We start from the raw sequence: 22,731 nt of genomic DNA on the forward strand, positions 1-22,731 counted from the left end.
AGCCCTTTGATATGTGAGGGTACTTTTAGAGTTATTACTGCCTTTGGCCTTCTAGGGAAATGAGGAACCCTTTGAGGACCTGGCATCTATACTCTTCTCTCACAGAAGTATCTCAACTGGATAAATAAGACTGTGAAGGGGCAGTTTAGATAACTGTATTTCATTTCACTTGCCATCACTTGTTAATGTTATCATACATAAAGTCAATTTGTGTAAAAAAAAAAAAAGAAGTCCTAGGAAGGTTTTCTCAGGGGAGTGGCATTTGAGCTGGAACCTGAGGGGTGAGTTATAGTAACTGAGGTTGGGAGGTGGGTTGATGAACTAGGTCAGTGGTTCCCAGCCACATAATGGCTACTTATGAGTCACATCAAACAATAGAACTAATAAAATTTAGGAATGGTTTACATTTCTTAGGCAAAATAAATTCCAGACTTGTCCTATAATTGCATCGTTCTCAATCACCTGCTTTCCATTCCTCTTCCCCTATTGGAAAAAGTGGAGTTCTGAGCCATGTACTCTGCTTGTACACATCCAGATATGCTTATTAAGGTGGGTTTATTTTGTATGAACTTCATCTCTCACATGTCCCTCTTCGATGAGAGGTTGGGAACTAGTGGAGAAGATGACATATAGGGAATTCCAAGCCGATGATTCTTCCACATGTCAAAAGAAAGGTCATTCACAGTAGAGAATGTCAAATGTTACAAAATTTAATTTATCAATTCTTACGGGTAGGATGTAAATAATAATAAAACTATGTTTGGTTTATTTTTCAAAGCTTTTTGCTGAAAGACATTTTAGAAACTTAGTACTAAGGCAAAAATATCTTCAATGCTGACGTGATACAAAGTTAAATATCACATTGGCTTTTATTTTAATGTTTATTTCCTTCTCGCATCCCAATCCATTGTGGTCCACATGTACATATATATGATGCATTTTGTATATATTCGCCTCATAACTTGACAGATGGGAGGGAGCTTGCAGTCATTTCTAAAAGCAGACAAAAGGCCGTTGGTTCTGCTCGGCATGATGGTTTGTGAAGACAGAATATCACACGCTTCCGTTGATGATTATATAGCTCTATCCATCTGTCTGCCACTGGAGGTTGGGAGACGGAGACACAGCTCCCACCGTCCCCATAAACAAAAGTAGACCATGCTGTCACCAGTCAGACACGCCAGCTAATTGGAGCTGTCGACAGACACAATATTCTGTGTCAACAGCTCTAGTAACAGTTTGAAACAGCAATGATATGTTGGTTGATGGTGAGGATGACACATGTGTCTCTAATAGCATGCTAGAAATCTGACATAACTAGAAAAGAATTACTAAAATGTGATTCCTGGCCTCTGGTATCCCTGTTCATACTTACCAATCCCTGCAGAGGTTGGGGGAGGGGTGGTTGTAACCCATCTCTCTCAGTATCATTCCACAGGCTGACAGCTTAATTTGATACTCATAATGTCTAACTTTAAAATTAATCTTGCTAAAAAGATTTGTTTCAACAAGCCACCTAACCTTAAACTCTTTGGATAATTAATAAGGCAAAAAAAAGGGGGGGGGGGGGGCTTGTACAGCTTTCTAAGTTGAAAATAAAAAGGAGATGTTTTGTCAATTTACCATTTCTGTAACTATACATTTATACTGATATTCGGGAAAGTAATTTTTACACAGTTAAATATATACAAATGCTCATAGACATGGCTTATTCTTGAATTTAATTTCATGATACACAAAAATAAGCCCAAGATAGAAACATACTTACAACATAAACAAGGCTTTGGAATATAAATGCGTATTGTACATTAATCTCTGTGTAAATTCATACCTTCTAGGAAAACTTTATATCATGCCTTAATAATGAAAAGTCAGGAAGTCCCTTGCTATTTGCAATCATTTATCTTCCAAATAATTTCGTCACCTGACTACCTGAGTTTAAATTTTAGCTCAGCCACTTACTAGCTTAGGTAAGTTAGTTAACCTTTTTCAGCCTTTATTTTCTCATCTATAAAATGTAGGTAAATAACATAAGCTACCTCATAGAGTTATAAGGATTAAATGGGTTATCACTCTCTGAGTGTGTAGAACAGTGCCTGGTATATCACATAATTAGAGGTCAATAAATATTATTATTATTAGTGGTAGCAGTAATAGATTTCCAAGGAGAACTTTAGTGATTAATGAAAGCAAGAAAATAAATCAAGAACAGTGCAAATGCCAAAGAGCAAAGTTGTGGGCATTACACAGGCCTGCATATAAATCCTTCAGTCATAACCAGGATTTGTAACTTTGGTCAAGTCACTTAACCTCCCTGAACCTTTTTACTTTGTCTGCAAAAGAGCTAATACTTGTCTTTAAAAGATATTTTGGTCGGGGGGCCTGGGTGGCTCGGTCGGTTGAGCGTCTGACTTCGGCTCAGGTCACGATCTCGCGGTCTGCGAGTTCGAGCCTCATGTCAGGCTCTGTGCTGACAGCTCAGAGCCTGGAGTCTGCTTCAGATTCTGTGTCTCCCCCTCTCTCTGCTCCTCCCCTGCTCATGCTCTGTCTCTCTCTGTCTCAAAAATAAATTAAAAAAAAAAAACATTAAAAATTTAAAAAAAAAAAGATAGTTTGGGAGAACCTGGATGGTTCAGTTGGTTAAGCATCTGACTTTGGCTCAGGTCATGATCTCACAGTTGGTGAGTTCGAGACCCGCATCAGGCTGTCTGCTGTCAGCACAGAGCCTGCTTCAGGTCCTCTGCCTCCCTCTCCCTCTGTCCCTGCCCCACTGGTACTCTCTCTTTCAAAAATAAATAAACCTTTAAAAAACTAAATAAGTAAAAATTAAAAGATATTTTGAAGATTTAAGATAACTTAGAGCACCCAACACAATTCCCAACATGTGGTAGGTATTTCCACCGATTACACCACGTATTCTTATGACTAGTTTGCATTATAAAGCACTTTTATGTTTAGACTAATTATTTTTCCTCTAATTAATTCTGTGAAGTAAAGTATAATGACTACTGTACTGGGGAAAAAGTGGTGCTCAGAGTTGTAAAACAAAGGATCAGTGGGTATGGGATTATTGAGGTTAGAAGAAGATGTCATCTTCCAATTCTAGGACTAGGGTGATATTCAGCTCTTGCCAAATACCTCTTTGCCAGATGACCAAACAACTGAAAGCCTCTTGATTTATTGTTTCCATTCAGACCCCCAAATTTGATGTCTTCAGAGGCCTCTATCCCTCACATTTAGAATCAGCCTTAATCATTACCTACTTACACTTCACCAATATTTCCATATTCCTTGGATGTTTGTAAAGATCCATAAATGGACGCCACAACACTTACCACACCACCACCACCAAAAACAACAACATAAATGCATATGCACCCTGGACTTAAATTACCTTGCTCTTTGAAGATATAAGGAAGACAAAGAAAAAACCTTTCTTTGACAGGCAGGTAAGATACTTTTACAATAAATAAACCACAAAGGAGGATTCTGTGTAAAAGGCTTTTCCATGTCCCAGCCAATGGCCTATGTCAACAATGTATTCTTTTTATATTTTATTTATTTAAAAAAATTTTTTTTTCAATGTTTATTTATTTTTGGGACAGAGAGAGACAGAGCATGAACGGGGGAGGGGCAGAGAGAGAGAGGGAGACACAGAACCGGAAACAGGCTCCGGGCTCTGAGCCATCAGCCCAGAGCCCGACGCGGGGCTCGAACTCACAGACCACGAGATCGTGACCTGGCTGAAGTCGGACGCCCAACCGACTGCGCCACCCAGGCGCCCCTATTTTATTTATTTTTAATTTTTTTTATTATTTCTTTCTAGAGAGATAGAGTGTGAGCAGGGGAGGGGCAGAGAGAGACAGAAACAGAGAATCCCAAGCAGAGTCTGTGAAGTCAGTGTGCAGAGCCCAAAGCAGGGCTTGAATCCACAAACCTTGCGAGATCATGACCTGAGCCAAAATCAAGAGTTGGACACCTAACTGACTGAGACACCCAGGAACCCCAACAATATGTTCTTTTTAAATCTTAATGTTACCAATTGTACGTAAATAATAAAATAACCGTATGCAACACAGAATTGTCTGGTTACTTCATGTCACAGTCACTGTATAATGTAAGGTGTTTAGCTTTCACTTCCAATGACAAAGAAGGTAATGGGGCTTTACTTTCTATGAGGCTAGATAAGCAACTGAGCTCTGACCATAAGACCTGCTTTCTGGAATTAGCGAGGTCCCTTTTTGAACGCATGAGGAGAGCAATGTTGACCTTTCCAGAGAGGAACTAATGCTTCAGCTTTGGCTTCTTCCCTCCTATGTCAGGTGACTTGAACCTGCTAGCTCAGATTTGCCACCCAATGCACCTGCCCTTCACTTCCACCAGTAGAGCCATTTATGTCGTCCTTTGCATTTCCCCACCTCTAGTTCTTTATTCATGGCCGGAGCCTGACATACTGGATCTTTCATGCCTCTAAATGACCAAAGCCATCAAACTCCGTCTATGCTTCAAGGATCCTGTTGCAATGGCTCCCCTTCAGAAAGGGTTCCCTGATCCTCAGTACACCTGTCCCGAGCTCAAATGAGGGGGGTAAACCTCTCCCTCATTTGAATTCTCCCTAATATGGCACTTGTTTGTTTTTTTTTTTTTTCCATGCAGTATAATCAGTTACTTACAAGCCTTATTTTTTCCCCTGTATTGTCAACTCCTTGGTAGCAGGATTCAGGTCAGATTCATTTTTGTTTTTCACGTAGAGCTTAACATCTCTCTGTATTTCTTAGTTACTTGAATAAATGAATAAATTCCCCTCATTCTTTTTCACTTCAAATATTTAAACTTCATATGCTTAAGTGGACAAAACCATAACCACACAATATATCCAGGAGGAGGAAAGGCATGTAAGGTGGACATGATGGCAATTTAAATGCTGAGGCTTGAGATTCTCTTTTAACATCAATCCCATTTCTTCTTTAGGCCCTGGGCTGCTTGAGAATATGGTTTACAGCAATGTATTTGCTTTGGCCAATTCCATTATTAAGATAATCAACATGTTTTAACTTGAAATCCATGGTAAAAGAATGTTCCCTGTATGATTATTAACATCTACTCACATTAGTGCTATCTTCTCTAATTCCTCCTATAAAAGTAGCTACCTATGCATAAGCTTTGACAAATCACCTTGCTTTTCTACACATAATCTCTAAGTCAAGAATTAATCCAAGGTAAATGACTTTTCAGGTAATGGGGCAGGCATGCACCTTGCACAACGCTAGGAGGCGCCAGTTAAGAGAGCCTAATATAAAGGACACTCCTGGTGTTGTGCAACACACAGTCTGCATGGCTGCATGAAGTTCCCTGAGGTGGAGAAACCTCAGAGAAACAACTTGAGTACATACCTATAATTCAGAGTATTTTCACTCATATTCCAAGGAAAAAGAATAAGCTGGGTTTCTAATTATATACATGAAATGGCTCGATAATATTAAAATAATGCTTTTTGTTATGTTTGGTTATAACTCACTGTAAACACTGTAGAAAGTACAGGAGAGTGAGAAGAATATAAATCCTTATCTCAGAGACTAAAAGTCCTTATCTCAGAGATTATCACTCTCTTAACCCCTGTATCATATTTCCTTGTGGTCCACCTATATGCACATATGAAAGTATGTATCTGCATACTTGAGAATATGCTCTCCATGCTACTTCTTGAAACTTAACATTATATAATAAAGTCTATCTCAAACTTGCCTATTGAACAGAATAACCTGGAGAACTTGTTTAAAATATAGACCTTTCAGAATTTTCCATAAGAGAACCAATTCACTAAGTTTGAGGTGGATCCCAAGAATTGGTATTTTTAACAGCTACCCCCCGCGATGTAATTTTTATTTTCAGGCAAGTTTGAGAAACAGTGATTTCATGAGCATGTCCAAAGGTATTCAGGTGATTTCTGAACAAAGGAAAACAGTTTAACCTAATTCTCTCAGCCTTCTCAGCTGTGTGGATCAAATGCAGTTATAGTATAAAACTGGAAAATTGAATGCACTGAACAAGCAAGAAAATGCTCCCAATGCCCCAACTCTCCTTAACGTCCTGACCCTGGCCATGAGCAAGAATTATCCAGTGACCCAGATATTCCCCATCAGGTTGGAATGGGCCAGAGATAATGTTAGTAATGTCCCTTGAAACCAGACTCTGGGAAGTCTCCAGAAATTTTCTGGGCGAAATCAGTCTCCTTATATGAGGAGCTGATCATTTGTGCCAGTGTGCCTGTTCCCTCCCAGGCTATACCTGTAGTTCTGGCATATATTGTTAATAATAATGCCTTCTTTCACTTTCAGGAGTGTCCCAGGTTAGACAATAAATACATGGGTGCTAACTTATAGGGTCATTTCCACCTTCTTCTCTGATCCAAATAACAGAAAGGAGGCTTCCTTCTCATTGGATCCTTCATGTCCAAAACCTTTTTTTTTTTCCAAAGTGGAGATCTTATTAATGAATCAACTGCTCTCTTGCATAGAAGAACAATGCTAAATAAAACTGAGAACCAAACCATTCCCATGGTGAGGTCTTTCTGGTCAATTAAAGGTTATTATTTTGCCATTTTTCTCAAAGCACTGGAAGTTCATAAACTTGTTAAGGTGTGCTCTCCTTTTAAGAAATCTTCTAAACACTCTGCCACAAAAAGTTCTGCAAAAATAGCATTTTAATTACTGTAAAAGAATCCATTTAATATTTACTTATTATAGACAATGAGCTTCTTAATTTTCACTATGATAAATATAATTGTGATTAATATCTCTATTCACGGATTATTAGTCATTATTTCTTTAGGGTAGTGTTCTAAAAGTTAGCCATGATATTTAAAGTAACTCTTCTTCCTCAAAAGAACCCCCCTATTTTATTTTATTTTATTTTATTTTATTTTATTGTTTGTGTGAGTGTTCCAATAAAATGTTATTTGCAAAATTAGGTGTTGAGCTGGAGTTGCCTGGCTTCAAAGTTAGGTCCCTGTTTTTAAAAATAAATGATAGTTACAAAGAATTCAAGAAAAAATTAATGGGAATAGCCTGCAACACTCAAGTGTTAAAAGCCACTCTCTCATTGGTTGTGCTTAAGAATATATGACTGAAGGGGCGCCTGGGTGGCTCAGTCAGTTGAGCGTCCGACTTCGGCTGGGGTCACGATCTCACGGTTCATGAGTTCGAGCCCCGCGTCAGGCTCTGGGCTGATGGCTCAGAGCCTGGAGCCTGCTTCAGATTCTGTGTCTCCCTCTCTCTCTGCCCCTCCCCCATTCATGCTCTGTCTCTCTCTGTCTCAAAAATAAATAAACATTAAAAAATTTTTTTTTAATAAAAAAAATTAAAAAAAAGAATATATGACTGAAGATGGATTTAAGATGGTGGAGTGTATGGAGACCCTGAGCCTGAAGCACAGCTAGATCAGCATCAAACCATTTTTTTTAACGTTTATTTATTTTTGAGACAGAGAGAGACAGAGCATGAACGGGGGAGGGTCAGTGAGAGGGAGACACAGAATCTGAAACAGGCTCCAGCCTCTGAACTGTCAGCACAGAGCCCAACGCGGGCTGGAACTCACGAACTGTAAGATCATAACCTGAGCCGAAGTTGGACGTTTAACCAACTGAGCCACCCAAGCGCCCCAACATCAAACCATTTTTAACACATAAAAAGTTGATCTGAAGATTAATACTACAATGTGCATAATTTGAGCCAGAGAACTTGGAAGGTACGTGGTGTGGAGGCGTGAATTGGGGGAGAGAAAAGTCATGGAGCCACGGAGAGTAGGGAGACGTTTTCACGAAAAGAGGACAGAGAAAGAGAAAAAGGGAGACAGCAAGGCATCAGGATCGCTCAAGAAAAGCACTCCCCCCAAAAGTAGCTGGAGGGAAAGAGAGAAAAAGTGAAAACACTTGCAGGGGACTGGACAGGAAATCTGTTTCCCAAAACCATTGGCAGGGAGAGAGGGGAGGGTTTCAATACCACCAGGATTCTATAAACAGTGAAGCACAAAGACTGTTGAAGAAGTAGGGTGAACCCTCAGAAGCAGGAAGCACAGTCTGAGGGGTACATGTGCCACACAGGGAGAAATAGTTCCCCTGTTTGGAGTGCATTTGGTAGAGGTTGTATGGCCTCCTTCTCAGCAAAAGTCCCAGCGGACCCCAGAGAGCTGCCACATGTACTGATACTGGAAAAAGATGCCAGAGTGCAGCAAAACCTGGTTCTGGCTGTGTGTTGTGATTTACCGTAAACTCTGAGCCTTTTCCACTGCAGAATCACATGAACATTTTCTGGGACAAGCCAGCATCCCGTCATTGCTTGGCAAGACCCTCCCCCAGAGAATCAGCGATGGTCCAAGCCATGGGGTCTCTAAAGTGTTGGGTTTTGAAACACAGCCCCACCTGATATAAAACTCTGGAGGGAGGCACCTCTTGGCAGGCAGACAGCTTGGAAACAGACAGAGTAAAGGCAGGGAGCAGACAGAAGCTTGAGACAAATGAAGGGTGCTTGATTGCATGTGCATAAGGGCACAAAATTCCTACACCAGAGACTAGACAGCTGGGTGAAGCTATTTTCACTTCTAGAACACAAGCATGTATGCACATGTGCACACAGATCGGCCCAACTAAGAGGCACCACCAAGTTAAGAACAGTTCCAAAAACCAAGTCCCATCCACCTGTGCCCTCCAGGCAGATTCACCAGAAGACCAGCATAAGTCCCTTCCACCTGCCATAGTCTATGGACTGTAGTGTGCTACAAAGTTTCAGTTATAGGGGCTACTGCATGTAACTTCATTTGAGTTTCATTCTGTTTGTTCATTTCTGCTTCTGTTGCTTTCTTTTTTCTTTTCTTTCTCTTTATTGGGTACGGAAAGAGCAATTTTTTCATCTATTCTATTCTATTCTATTCTATTTATTTTATTCTATTTTATTATTTTAAAGTTTTTTTTAATTTAAAAAATTATTTTTTTTCCTTTTTTTCCCCTCTTTTCTATCAAGCTTCTTTCCACAAGCTGACTGAAACACACCTAGGATCTACTTTCCTTCATTTTCTTTGTTTTGTTTTATTTTTAATTTTTTAATTTTTCTGTTTTATTTTATTAATTTTTTTCTTCCTCCAAAATGACAAGATGGAGGAATTCACCCCAAAAGAAACAACTGGAAGAAATAACAACCAGGGATTTAATTACTGCAAGAATACGTAAGATATCCGAATTAGAATTTAAAACCATGACTATAAGAATACTAGCTGGGCTGAAAAAAGCATAGAAGACCCCAGAGTATCCCTTTCTGCAGAGTTAAAGAAATAAACTGTAGTCAGGCCAAAATTGAAAATGCTATAACTGAGATGCAATCTTGAATATTTGCTGTGATTGCAAGGATGAATGAAGCAGAGCAGTGAATCAGTGATATAGAAGATAAAATTATGGAAAACAATGAAGCAGGAAAAAAAAGGGAAACAAAGGCAAAAGATGACAATACAAGAGTTAGAGAACTCAGCAACTTATTAAAGAGGAATAACATTCATATCATAGGAGTCCCAGAAGATGAAGAAAGAGAAAAGGGGGAAGAAGGCTTATGTGAGCAAGTTATAACTGAGAACTCTCCTACTCTGGAGAAGGACACAGACATCAAAATCCAAGAAACACAGAGTATCCCTATTAGCTTAAATAAAAACCCACCATCACCAAGGCATATTATAATCAAATTCACAAAATACACTGACAAGGAAAGAATCATGAGAGCAGCAAGGGAAAAAAAAGTTCTTAACCTACAAGGGAAGACAGTTCAAGTTTGCAGAAGATCTATCCACAGAAACATGGCAGACTAAAAAGAAGTGACAGGATATATTCAATATGCAGAATCAGAAAAATAAGCAGTCAAGAATTCTTTATCCAGTAAGTTTGTCATTCAGAATAAAAGGAGAGATAAAGAGTTTCCCAGACAAATAAAAAACAAAGGAGTTCATGACCAATAAACCAGCCCTGCAAGAAGTTATAGGGGGGACTCTTTGGGTGGAGAAAACAAAACAAAACAAAACAAAACAATATCAAAAGCAACAAAGACTACAAAGGACCAGAGAATATTACCATAAACACCAAATTTACAGGGAACACAATGGCACTAAATTCATATCTTTCAATAATCACTTTAAATATAAATGGACTAAATGTTCCAATCAAAAGACATAGGGTATCAGAATGGATTAAAAAAAAAAAAAAGACCTATCTATATGTTGTCTACAAAAGACTCATTTTAGACATAAAGACACTTGCAGGTTGAAAGTAAGGGATGAAGAACCATCCATTATGCTAATAGATGCTAAAAGAAAGTTAGAGCAGCCATACTTATATCAGACAAACTAGATTTTAAGAGAAAGACTATAACAAGAGATGAAGAAAGGCATTATGTCATAATTAAGGGGTTTGTCCACCAAAAAGTTCTAACAGTCCTAAATATTTATTTCCCCACTTGGAGACACCCAAATATATAAATCAATTAATCACAAATATAAAGAAACTCATTGATAATAGTATCATAATAATAGGGAACTTTAACTCCCCACTTAACAGCAATGGACAGATCATCTAAGCAGAAAATCAAGGAAACAATGGCTTTGAAAGATACACTGGACCAGATGGACTAAACAGATACATTCAGAACATTTCATCTTAAAGCAGCAGAATACACATTCTTCTTGAGTACACCTAGAACATTCTCCAGAACAGATCACATACTGGCTACAAATCAGCCCTCAACAAGTACAAAAAGATCCATATCATATCATGCATATTTTTAGACCATAACACTATGAAACTTGAAATCAACCACAAGAAAAAAATTTGCAAAGACCACAAATACTTGGAGATTAAAGAACATCCTACTAAAGAATGAATGGGTTAACCAAGAAATTAAAGGAAATAAAAAAAAGTATATGGAAGCCAAGGAAATAGGGAAGTATACAGCAACCCAGGCCTTCCTAAAGAAGGAAGAAATGTCTCAAACATACAACTTAAACTTACACTTAAAGGAGCTAGAAAAAGTACAGCAAATGAAGCCCAAAACCAGCAGAAGAAGGGAAATAATAAAGATTAGAGCAGAAATTAATCATAAAAAAAAATAAAGTAGAGCAGATCAATGAAACCAGGAACTGGATCTTAGAAAGAATTAACAAAATTGATAAACCCCTAGCCAGACTGATCAAAAAGAAAAATGAAAGGAGGACCCAAATAAATAAAATCACAAATGAAAGAGAGATCACAACCAACACCACAGAAATACAAACAATAATAAGAGAATATTATAAACAATTATATGCCAACAAATTGGGCTATCTGGAAAAAATGGACAAATTCCTAGAAACATAAACTACCAAAACTGAAACAGGGAGAAATAGAAAATTTGAACAGACCCATAACCAGTAAAGAAATGGAATCAGTAATCAAAAATCTTCCAACAAACTAGAGTCTGGGGCCAGATGGCTTCCCAGAGGAAGTCTACCAGACATTTAAAGAAAAGTTAATACCTATTCTTCTCAAACCGTTCCAAAAAATAGAAATGGAAGGAAAACTTCCAAACACATTCTATGAGGCCACCATTACCTTGATTCCAAAACCAGACATAAACCCAACTAAAAAGAAGAATTACAGGCCAATATCCTTGATGAACGTGGATGCAAAACTTCTCAACAAGATACTAGCAAATTAAATCCAACAATACACTAAAAGAATTATTCATCATGATCAAGTGGGATTTATTCCTGGACTGCAAGTCTGGCTCAATATCCACAAATCAATCAACATGATACACCACAGTAATAAAAGAAAGGATAAGAACCACATGATCCTCTCAATAGATACAGAAAAAGCATTTGACAAAATACAGCATTCTTTTTTGATAAAAACCCTCAATAAAGTAGGAATACAAAGAACATATCTCAACATTGTAAAGGCCATATATGAAAGACCCACGGCTAATATCATCCTCAATGGGGAAAAACTGAGAGCTTTCCCCCTGAGATTAGGAACACAACAGAGATGTCCACTCTCACCACTGTTGTTTAACATAGTGTTGGAAGTCCTAGCCTTAGCAGTCAGATACCAAAATGAAATAAAATGCATCCAAATCAGCAAGGAAGAAGTCAAGCTTTCACTCTTCACAGATGACATGATAATCTATGTGGAAAACTCAAAAGACTCCACCCAAAAACTGCTAGAACTGATAAGTGAATTCAACAAACTCGCAGGATGTAAAATCAATGTACAGAAATCAGTTGCATTTCTATACACCAATAATGAAACAACAGAAAGAGAAATTAAGGAATCGAACCCATTTACCATTGCACCTAAAAACATAAAATACCTAGGAATAAGCCTAACCAAAGAGGTAAAAAAATCTGTATGCTGAAAACTACAGAAAGCTTATGAAAGAAATTGAAGAAGATGCAAAGAAATGAAAAAAAACATTCCATGCTCATGGATTGGAAGAAAAAATATTGTTAAAATGCCTATGCTACCCAAATCAATCTACACATTTAATGCAATCCCTATCGAAATAACACCAACATTCTTCACAGAGCTAGAACAAACAATTCTAAAATGTGTATGTAAGCAGAAAAGACCCTGAATAGCCAAAGCAATCCTGAAAAAAGAAAACCAAAGCTGGAAGCAACACAATCCCAGACTTCAAGCTGTATTACAAAGCTGTAATTATCACGACAGTGTGATACTGGCACAAAAACAGACCCTCAGATCAATGGAACAGAATAGAGAACCCAGAAATGGACCCCCAAATGTATGCTCAACTAATCTTTGACAAAGTAGGAAGGAATATCCAATGGAAAAAAGGCAGTCTCTTCAGCAAACGGTGCTAGGAGAACTTGACAGCAGAAGAATGAACCTGGACCACTTTCTTATACCATACACAAAAATAAACTCAAAATGGATGAAAGACCTAAATATAAGACAGTAAACCGTCAAAATCCTAGAGGAGAAAATGGGCAATAACCTCTTTGACAGCAACTTCTTACTAGATATGTCTCTGGAGGCAAGGGAAACAAAAGCAAAAATGAACTATTGGGACCTCATCAAGATAAAAATCTTCTGCACAGTGAAGGAAACAATCAACAAAACTAAAAGGCAACCAACAGATTGGGAAAAGATATTTGCAAGTGATATATCAGATAAAAAATTAGTATCAAAAATCTATAAAGAATTTATCAAACTCTAACCCAGAAAATAAATAATCCAGTGAAGAAATGGGCAAAAGACATGGACAGACAGTTTTCCAAAGAACACATCCAAATGGCTAACAGACACATGAAAAGGTGCTCAACATCACTCATCGCCAGGGAAATACAAATCAAAACCACAATAAGATGAGACACAACCTGTCAGAATGGCTAAAATTAACAACTCAGGAAACAAAAGATGTTGGTGAGGATGCAGAGAAGGGGGAACACATTTGCACTGCTGGTGGGAATGAATGTAAACAGTTGCTGCCACTCTGGAGAACAGTACTTTTTTGAGGTTCCTCAAAAAATTAAAAATAGAGCTACCCTACCACCCAGCAATTGCACTACTAAGTATTTATCCAAAGGATACCAGAATGCTGATTCGAAAGGGCACAAGAACCTCAATGTTTATAGCAGTGCTATCAACAATAGCCAAATTCATCTTTTGGGATGAGCACTGGGTATTGTATGGAAACGAATTTGACAATAAATTTCATATATTAAAAAAAAACAATAGCCAAATTATGAAAAGAACCCATATGTCCATCAACTGATGAATATATAAAGAAGATGTGGTGTATATACATATACACAATGGAAATTACTCAGCTATCAAATAGAATGAAATCTTGCCATTTGCAACAACATGAATGGAACTAGAATGCATTATTCTAAGCAAAATAAATGAGTCAGAGAAAGACATATGTAAGATTTCACTCACATGTGGAATATAAGAAACAAAACAGATGAACATAAGGGAAGGAAAGGAAAAGTAAGATAAAAACAGAGAGGGAGGCAAACCATAAGAGACTCGTTTTTTTTTTTTAAGAAAATTGTTTTAATGTTTATTTATTATTTTGGAGAGACAGAGAGAGAGACAGAGAGTGAGTGGGGGAGGGGTAGAGACCCAGAGGGAGACACAGGATCCAAAGCAGGATCTAGGCTCTAAGCTGTCAGCCCAGAGCCCGACATGCGGCTTGAACTCACCAGCCATAAGATCATGACCTGAACCGAAGTTGGATACTTAACCAACTAAGCCACCCAGGTGCCCCCATAAGAGATTCTTAAAAAGAGAACAAACCGAGGGTTGCTGGAAGGGTGTTGGGTGCAGGGGAAGGGCTAGATGGATGATGGGCATTAAGGAGGGCACTTGTTGGGATGAGCACTGGGTGTTGTATGTAAGTGATGAATCACTAAATTCTACTCCTGAAACCATTATTACACTATATGTTACCTAACTTGGATTTAAATCAAATTTTTAAAAAATAATATAAAGCATTTAAATTAAAAAAAAGAATGTATGACTGAAACATGAAATTCAGATATTTCTGCTAAAATCTGCAACATCAGAAATATCTGTCTCGATTTTAGAACAACAGCAAGATGTCTGAGTTGCTGCCTGATACTGAGTTACATACCTGGTAGCTCCTGTTCCTTTACTTCAGATGGAACAGAGGAACATGAAGAAATGGTTAGATCGGCCCTGAACTAACATAGAGACTTGTCACTCACCTTCGTCTCGCCAATTACTGGAAATGGGATTCTATCATCACAGAAAAGTCAGTATGAGATGTCCTCTAGAAGGATGAGGGTAAAATAGAACGAGGACAAATGAGACACTGTACTTTATGCAACCAGCTAATGAGAGGGAGATCCACATTTAAGCAGCTGAAGTCCCCAATATTGAGATAAGAATGTGATCAATCATTCATTCACTATTTATTTATTGTTTCCTTCAATTGATATTTGTTGAATAGCATTGTTTTGCAAAATATCCCAGTATTGAATCATTATGCTGTATACTGGATACTAATATATTGTCACATGTCAATTATACCTTACTAAATATATATATATATATACATATATATATATATATATATATATATATACCAACTATTGCCAGACACTGTTCAAGGCAATAGAAACAGACGAGTAAATAAACTAAAATCACTGTCTCCCTGAAGACTACATTCTAATAAGGGGGATGGATTATTTTACAAAGATGAGTAAGTAAAATATTTAAGACGCTAGTGATAAGTAAGTGCTAAGGAGAAAAAAAATCAAACAAGGAAGAATAATATGAAAAATGGGAGTTGAAATTCTAGTTAGAGTTTCCAGAGAAAATGACTTTTGAATAAACAGCTGAAGGAAACACATAGCAATGTGAATATCTCAGGAAAGAGAATTTCTGGAAGAGACCATAGAAAGAGCAAAGTTCCTGGGGTAGAAGGTGCCTTGGGTGTTCAGGGAATTGCCAGGCCAGTGTGGCAAAGCAAGATAAGATCAGAAGGGCGGGTGTGATTTTCTAGGCCATCAGAAAGATGTTTGGTTTTTACGCTGAATGATATGGGGAAGCACCACAGGATTTTTAGTGGAGCAGCTTGAAGATTTTGAGTGGAGGAGGGATTTGACTTATACTGAATTACCCTCTTCTTTGAGAATAGACTTGATGGGTGTGGGATGGTGGGAGGAAAGGAGGTCAGGAGGTGAAGAGGGATGGCAGAAGCAGAGAAACCAGCTAGAAGGTTATTTGCAAGGCAACCAGATGAAAGGTGATGGAAATTTGCACAAGATGGTGGCAGTGGAGGTGATGAGAAGTGCCTGAATGTTGGATCTGTTCTGAAAATGGGGCCAAGACAATTTGCTGACAGATCCGATATGGGGTGAGAGAAAGGGAGAGGAGTCAAGGATGAGGCCGAGGTTTCTTTCTTGAATTGCTACGAATGGGATTGCCATTAGCTGAGATAAAGACCACAAGACGAGGCGATTTGGAAGTGACGAGCAGGAGCTGTGTTATGCACTAATTTGTTGTGAGATGCCTGCTGATCATCCAAGTGGAGACTCCAATCGGGCAGTTGAGCACACAGGTCTGGAATTCAGGGCAGCAGTCCAGACTGCAGGCGTGCGTTTGGGAACCGTCAGCATATGGATAGTATGTAAAGCCATTAGACTTGACGAGACTATCACAAGAATGAGCTTAGATGGAAAAGATCACCAAGGAGGACACACCAATATTAGAGTGAAGTCAGAAGCTAAGTTGTAAAAAACAACAACAACAAAAGGTATTTTTTGTGCACGTATGGGTTTGTTGGCTGGCACATGTACCAAGTTTGAATGTTTCTCAGAAGTGTTAGCCAGACTGTATGCTGTGCGTAAGGCAGTCAGTCTGCCTCAGGTGTGTCCTCCATGGGGTCGGCATAGAGACGCGGTAAGCATTAAAGCGAGAATTGAATTGGCTGGAAGAAATGTCATAGTTTTATGATCTAACTTTGCTTCTTTCTGCCTAAAATTCCTACATTTCAAGTCCTAGAATTCAAAGCCATTGTTGGTAAAATCACTCTAGTGCAATGGCACTTACATACACCAAAACATTAAAGTGTCAAATAATTAGATATATTCATTAGGCTGTTACGCTTTAGATATTTTCCTTAGGGATTTAGCAGCCGCTACAATCTGACCACTGTCTATTTTTGTATCAGGGCTTTGCTTAGGTGGATCCTAAATGACTTTCCATCAGATTTTTAGCAGCCCTATCAAATGAATTGTTTTTTTTAAAAAAGCACACGTGACCTGATAGTATAGAAATAGTCATGCATTCATATATATGTGAATATCAAGAAACTGTAGGTCTTAGTTGGCTCATGAAAAAAATTGCAAAAATATTATAAAAATAAGAGTCACTATAAACCTCATTTAGGGAGTACTTATTAGGGTCACAGAAAAGAAAATCTATTTGACTGGCTCAGGGCCAATAAGTGGAGCAGTTACATTGTCACGGACGAAGTACAAAAGGGGATGTGTCTTCCTGTTTGATCTACAGCCTCAGCTGGTCCAGAAACACTGACTCTGACTCTGGTGCACATTGTACTCCTAGGAAGAAATAAGGAAAAAAAAAAAAAAACCAATGGTTAAAAAGAATAGAGAAAATGAAGAAAAAATAAATCCATGACGTTCGAATCCTTGTAGTCTGTCCCAGTATAAGTTGATGGATTGGTTCTTTATTCACCATTTCTCTACTTAAGATGTTATAAAACTAATACATTAGAGTTATAAAGAATTTATTGATCATGTCTGAAAACAACTTGTTTGTGGAATATGTTAGATACCGAGTTTGCCACTGACTTGTGTTTTAAGGAGTGAAGGTATACTTAGAAAACTAACAAATGGGATTAGACAAGATAAATGTAATAGTGAGCACTTCTCTCCATCTACACATCTCCCTTGGCCATTAGACTCCAGAGCACATATTTACATGGAGAGGATTACATGTGCATTTTTAGCACAAGTGTTCATTCATGATGTCAGAAGATTGGAGCAGAGATTCCAACTAAGCAATAAACGATTTTCTCCCTGGAGTCGTGCAGCAGGCTCCACAAGCCCCCAGGAGGAATCAGCACAAACACTGTGACCGTTATTTACTAACTGGGACTCCAGCAGCTGGGCTGTTTGCATGATATGCAAATGGGCACATCATTCAAGGAAGAAAGGATGAATGCTCTGGCACTTGCAGGGCAAACATTAACTGCTATGGGAAAAGGGCCAGCAGAAGAGAAACCAGACAGAAGTGAGTGGGTGGTGAGGGGCAGGACAAGAAACATCTTCCAAATAGGCAAAATGCAGGAGGCAGACACTGCTTGCTGGGAACCGTTCAGCACTCTCAGCCTCGGTAAACAACAGATGGGTGTGTGCTGTAGCCCATCTCCCGCGGAACAGTGAATTTCCTCTCTACCCAATTTCTTGCTCTGAATCACGTTCATAAAACATTTTATATGTGGAAAGTTACTGAGAGGTACAGAGGGAGAATATTAACTGAGAGAGCGAAGGCTAAGGGCGCTAAGAGGACACGGTGATAGGGACAAAAGCATACCTGGAGTCAGACACACCTTGGCAGGAATTTCAGTTCTACAATTTAACAGCTATGGGTATTGGGCAAGAGTTTCAGTCCTTCTGTCTCAATTTCCTTATCTGTTAAGTGGGCATAATAGTACTATGTCATAGTAGGATCTCTGTAAGATTTAGTACATCTTCTCTATGTAAAGTGCCTCCTACCAACATAGCACTAACTGTTCAGTCTTAGAGCTGGAACTTGAATTATTCAGGTTTTGTGACGCCAAAGTGCATCAGTCCAGAGATTTAGAGATTTAGAGATATAGCCCTATGGTCACTCTGTATCTTGAGGGCTTCCCAGTTCAGCATGGAACATTTGCTTTGGTTACAAAGCAACTCTACTTCCAAACAGGTTATAAGACCTGTGGGTGAAATCCAGGTTTTTTTTAAGCTCCAGTTTAACCGAGTCTGGAAGCTTACAGATGCCAAAACACTTTGTTGCCTTGATGACATGTGTGTGTAGAGTGTAAGGTAAAAGAGCATCACTGGAATGAACATCTGTGTATCCACCAACACAAGTCTGGCACTTCTTCCTTTTAGTTAATGTTTGCAGGGAGTTTCATTTTGGATCCCGTCACTTTCAACTTTTCTATATCCCTACAGCTTTGTAAGGGCCTTGTAAATACCATACAATTGGGTTTTTTTTAATCCAGTCTAACAATCTTTAAATTAGCATTTTTGTTCATGCTGCTAATATATTTAGATTTATTTCTACCACATCATCTGTTCTTTTTATGTTCTTTCACGCTCCTTTCTCCTTTTTGTTTCTTCTTTCTTGACTTTTCTTAGGTTAAGTATTTTTCCTTCCATTTTTCCCTCTTCTAACATATTTTATTTCTATTCTGTTATCAGTGATTACCCTAGTAAGTTAAACATGCATTTGTACTTTATCAAGCCCGTAGCTAATTACCTTATCCTTCTTTTAGACTATGTAACCAAATAATAACATACTTCTCCTAAACTGTAACTATATAAACCATAGAACACTAAGTCTAATAACAGCTTTCCAGCTTCTATATTCTTACTGCCTCACATTTCATTTCTCATTTTTAACCTCACAAATTGATCATTATTGTTTTATGCAGTCAATGTTTGCTTAAATTTGCTTATAATTTACTACTTAAAAAAAAAAATCCTGCCTGATGCATCTCAAACTTCCCATTTGGGATCACTTTCCTGCCTGAGGTACATTCTGTAGTTGACAAACTCACCCAATAAAAAATGACTTTTTCCATCCTTGCTTCCAGGAAATATTTGCAAGAGTATATAATTCTAGGTTTTCTCAACACCTTATCAGGATCATTCTAGTATTTTTTATGTTCCATTGTTGCTGCTGAGAAGTTGGCTGACAACATAACTGTCATGCCTTTATCGGTAGCCCTTCTTTTGTCTCTAGCTACCTTTAAGATCCTCTTTATGTCTTCATTGTTCTGCAGTTTCACTAAAACTGGGCTAGCTATTAATACTTTTTAGTTATTATTCTTTGGATTCTTTGGACTTCTATCTAAGAAGTGTATTTTTCATTTCAGTCACTGTTTCTTCATGTATTGCTTCTTCCACACATTCCCTCCATGCTTCTGAAATTCTATCTACATGTTCTTAACTACTCATTATTGTTATAGCTCTCTGTGCTTCATTCTACATAATTTCATTGGAGCTTTCTATTAGTGCATTACTGAGTTTTCAGCTATTTCCAATCTGCACCTAATTTTATCCATTGAGTTTGTCATTTCAATTACTATATCTGGCTCTTTTTAATCTGTTTCAAAATGTTTTAGTTTTCTATATTCTCTCCCTTTATTCCTTTAAATATATAAACATATTCATTTTACATTTGTGTGAGACACTTTCAATTAAATCTGAAGGTTTTTCCAGTTCTGAGTCTGTTGGTTCTTGTTCATGGTATCTTGTTTGCATGGGTATTATTTGATTTTTGACTATGAGCTCATGTTTATTGGAAGTTCAACCTGGAAGAATTTGGGGCAGCTGGGTGTTACATGGGTTTTTCTATACATTTGTGTTTCCCTGTCTTAGACACATGAGCATGGCTTACCTAATATTTCTTTACAACTAACTATTGGCTTTAGGATTTTTCAGCCCATCCAGATAGTAAGTGTATTTTTGGACTACAAACCTAGGCAAGGACTCACTAGTAGCTGAGAATACTCAGGAGACTTTTTTTTCTCATCTTCCTCCCACCAAGACTGAAACCAGGCCATTTTTCTTACTTTCTCTGGGGAATTGAGGTTTTTATATTTTTATCTTTACTCTGAGGCTATAACCCTTTACACTTTTAGCTCCATATCAAGGTCTCTTAATTTAATTCCTCTCCTTGAGTAGGTTCTATGTTTTACCTCCTGTCCACAGTATGAAAATTGAAACTCAAAGTCACTGAAGTTCAACTAGCTTCCATGTGTTCAGTTTGCCCCTCTGGGTTTCACTTTCACTTAGTATTTGACCTCTCAGGAATAGTTACCTTCTTGTCAGCTCACCAGCACCTTTAAAAATATCTTTTGTATATTTTATATAACATTTATCCAGTTCAATAGCAGAGTTAGCCAGGATCTCTAGCTGGCCATACTGCTGGATATGGAAATTATGATGAATTTCCACCAAGTAGGAGATTAAATCTGTCCTCCACTAATCTGTCCTGAAACTCTAAAACTAGTCATGAATTTCTCTTCCTTGATTCCTATTGTCTGAAAAAAAATATTATTTTTAATTTTTTTAAAGATTTTTTTTAAGTAATCTCTATACCCAACATGGAGTTCAAACTTACAAACCCGTGGGGCACCTGGGTGGCTCAGTTGGTAGAGCGCCCAACTTCCACTCAGGTCATGATCTCGCCCGTTTGTGAGCTCGAGCCCTGCATCGGGCTCTGTGCTGACAGCTCGGAGCCTGGAGCCTGCTTGCGATTCTATGTCTCCCTCTCTCTCCGCCCACCCCTGTTTGTGCTCTGTCTCTCTCTGTCTTCCAAAAATGAACAAACTTACAAACCTGAGATCAAGAGTCGCATGCTCTACTGACTGAGCCAGCCAGGCACCGCTGAAAATTTTTTAAATCTAAGTGTATAAAAATACATTAAGGCAGATGTCATGTCTCTGTGTTATAGAAAATCTCACAGTATCTTTATTATTCATTATCCAAACACTTTGATGTTGAACAAATTCAAACAATCTTAGAACTTCTGGAATAAAGGTTTACCAAAGGTTTTATCACCATTTCAGCCTTTAATGTCTTAACCGAATTTATTCCTCCTCAGAATTAATAGCTAATAGATGTCTAAAATTGATGTTGCTGTTCTAGGTCAAAAATTTTTAAAATGTTATGGGCATACCTCTTGGCATGCAAAAAAGGCAGGAAGAAATTATTAGAACTTTTATTTAAAAATATTTTTATTTAAAAAAAAATCAAAAGGAATTAATATTTACTAGAATTTAGTATAAAAATTGGCGCTTGCATCCAAACTTGGCCTGCATGTGCTGAGGAAAGAGGGCCTATAGTTTGGAGAGATTAATAGCGGTACCCTCCCCTTCTCTCCCTTTGGCACACTACAACTTTCTGCAATATGTATGCTCAGCTCCGTGCATTTTCAAATTATGTTTTCTGGTTTAAAGCAATCCTCTCTAAATGGACATGTGGCTTTTAAAGTTTTGCTGCAAAGACGCTATGGATCAGAAGGTATGTTAATTATGTAAGCACGTATGACCAACAAGAAAATGGCAGACATGACATTTGTCCTGCTCCTAGTATAGGCTCTTTATTGAGCACATAAATAATGACGAAAAAAATAATGATGATCTTATTAGATCTGTCAAGATATTGTCCTTCTCCAAAAAAATTCAAGATTATTTTGAAAACTGAATTTGCATCCACAATTATCAATCATCTTGCCTTAAGCATATTTTTCCCTGAGATATTAACTAATGATAGTTGCACATGTATATTCCGTACAATAAACAAATGCAAATGTATTGAAATACATAGCTAACATTGTATATTGTTTGAAATAGTTTGAAACCTACTGCTTAGGCACTTCTTCAAGATTCTCCCCACCCCCCACCCCCCACCCCCCATGCACATAATTATTTTCTCTTATTGTAACTCAGATAGGTACCACATATTTTTTTTTAATTTTTAATGTTTATTGATTATTTCCAAGAGAGAGACAGAGCAGGAGCAGGGGAGGGGCAGAGAGACAGGGAGACACAGATTCTGAAGTAGGCTCCAGGCTCTGAGCTGACAGCACAGAGCCTGACACGGGGCTCAAACCCAAGAGTGGTGAGATCATGACCTGCGCTGAAGTCGGACACTTAACCGACTGAGTCACCTAGGCGCCCCTGTATTGGTTCCACATTTTAAGTGATTTACTGTCTGTCCCTTCAGAATGATTCATTTGAACAAAGATTTATTCCATGTTCACATGCAACAATCACCACTTTCTCCCCACTTTCGATTGTTTAACTAGCTCTACTTTATTTTCAAAACTTTTCATATACCTCGTCTTATGAGTACTTTCCACAATCCCGTTGCTCTTAAACGTAGTTGAATGTGATGGGCTAAATAATTCTGGTAAAACATCTCAAAGCT

Source organism: Felis catus, chromosome C2, assembly GCF_018350175.1.
Source record: "Felis catus isolate Fca126 chromosome C2, F.catus_Fca126_mat1.0, whole genome shotgun sequence".
NCBI lineage: Eukaryota > Metazoa > Chordata > Mammalia > Carnivora > Felidae > Felis > Felis catus.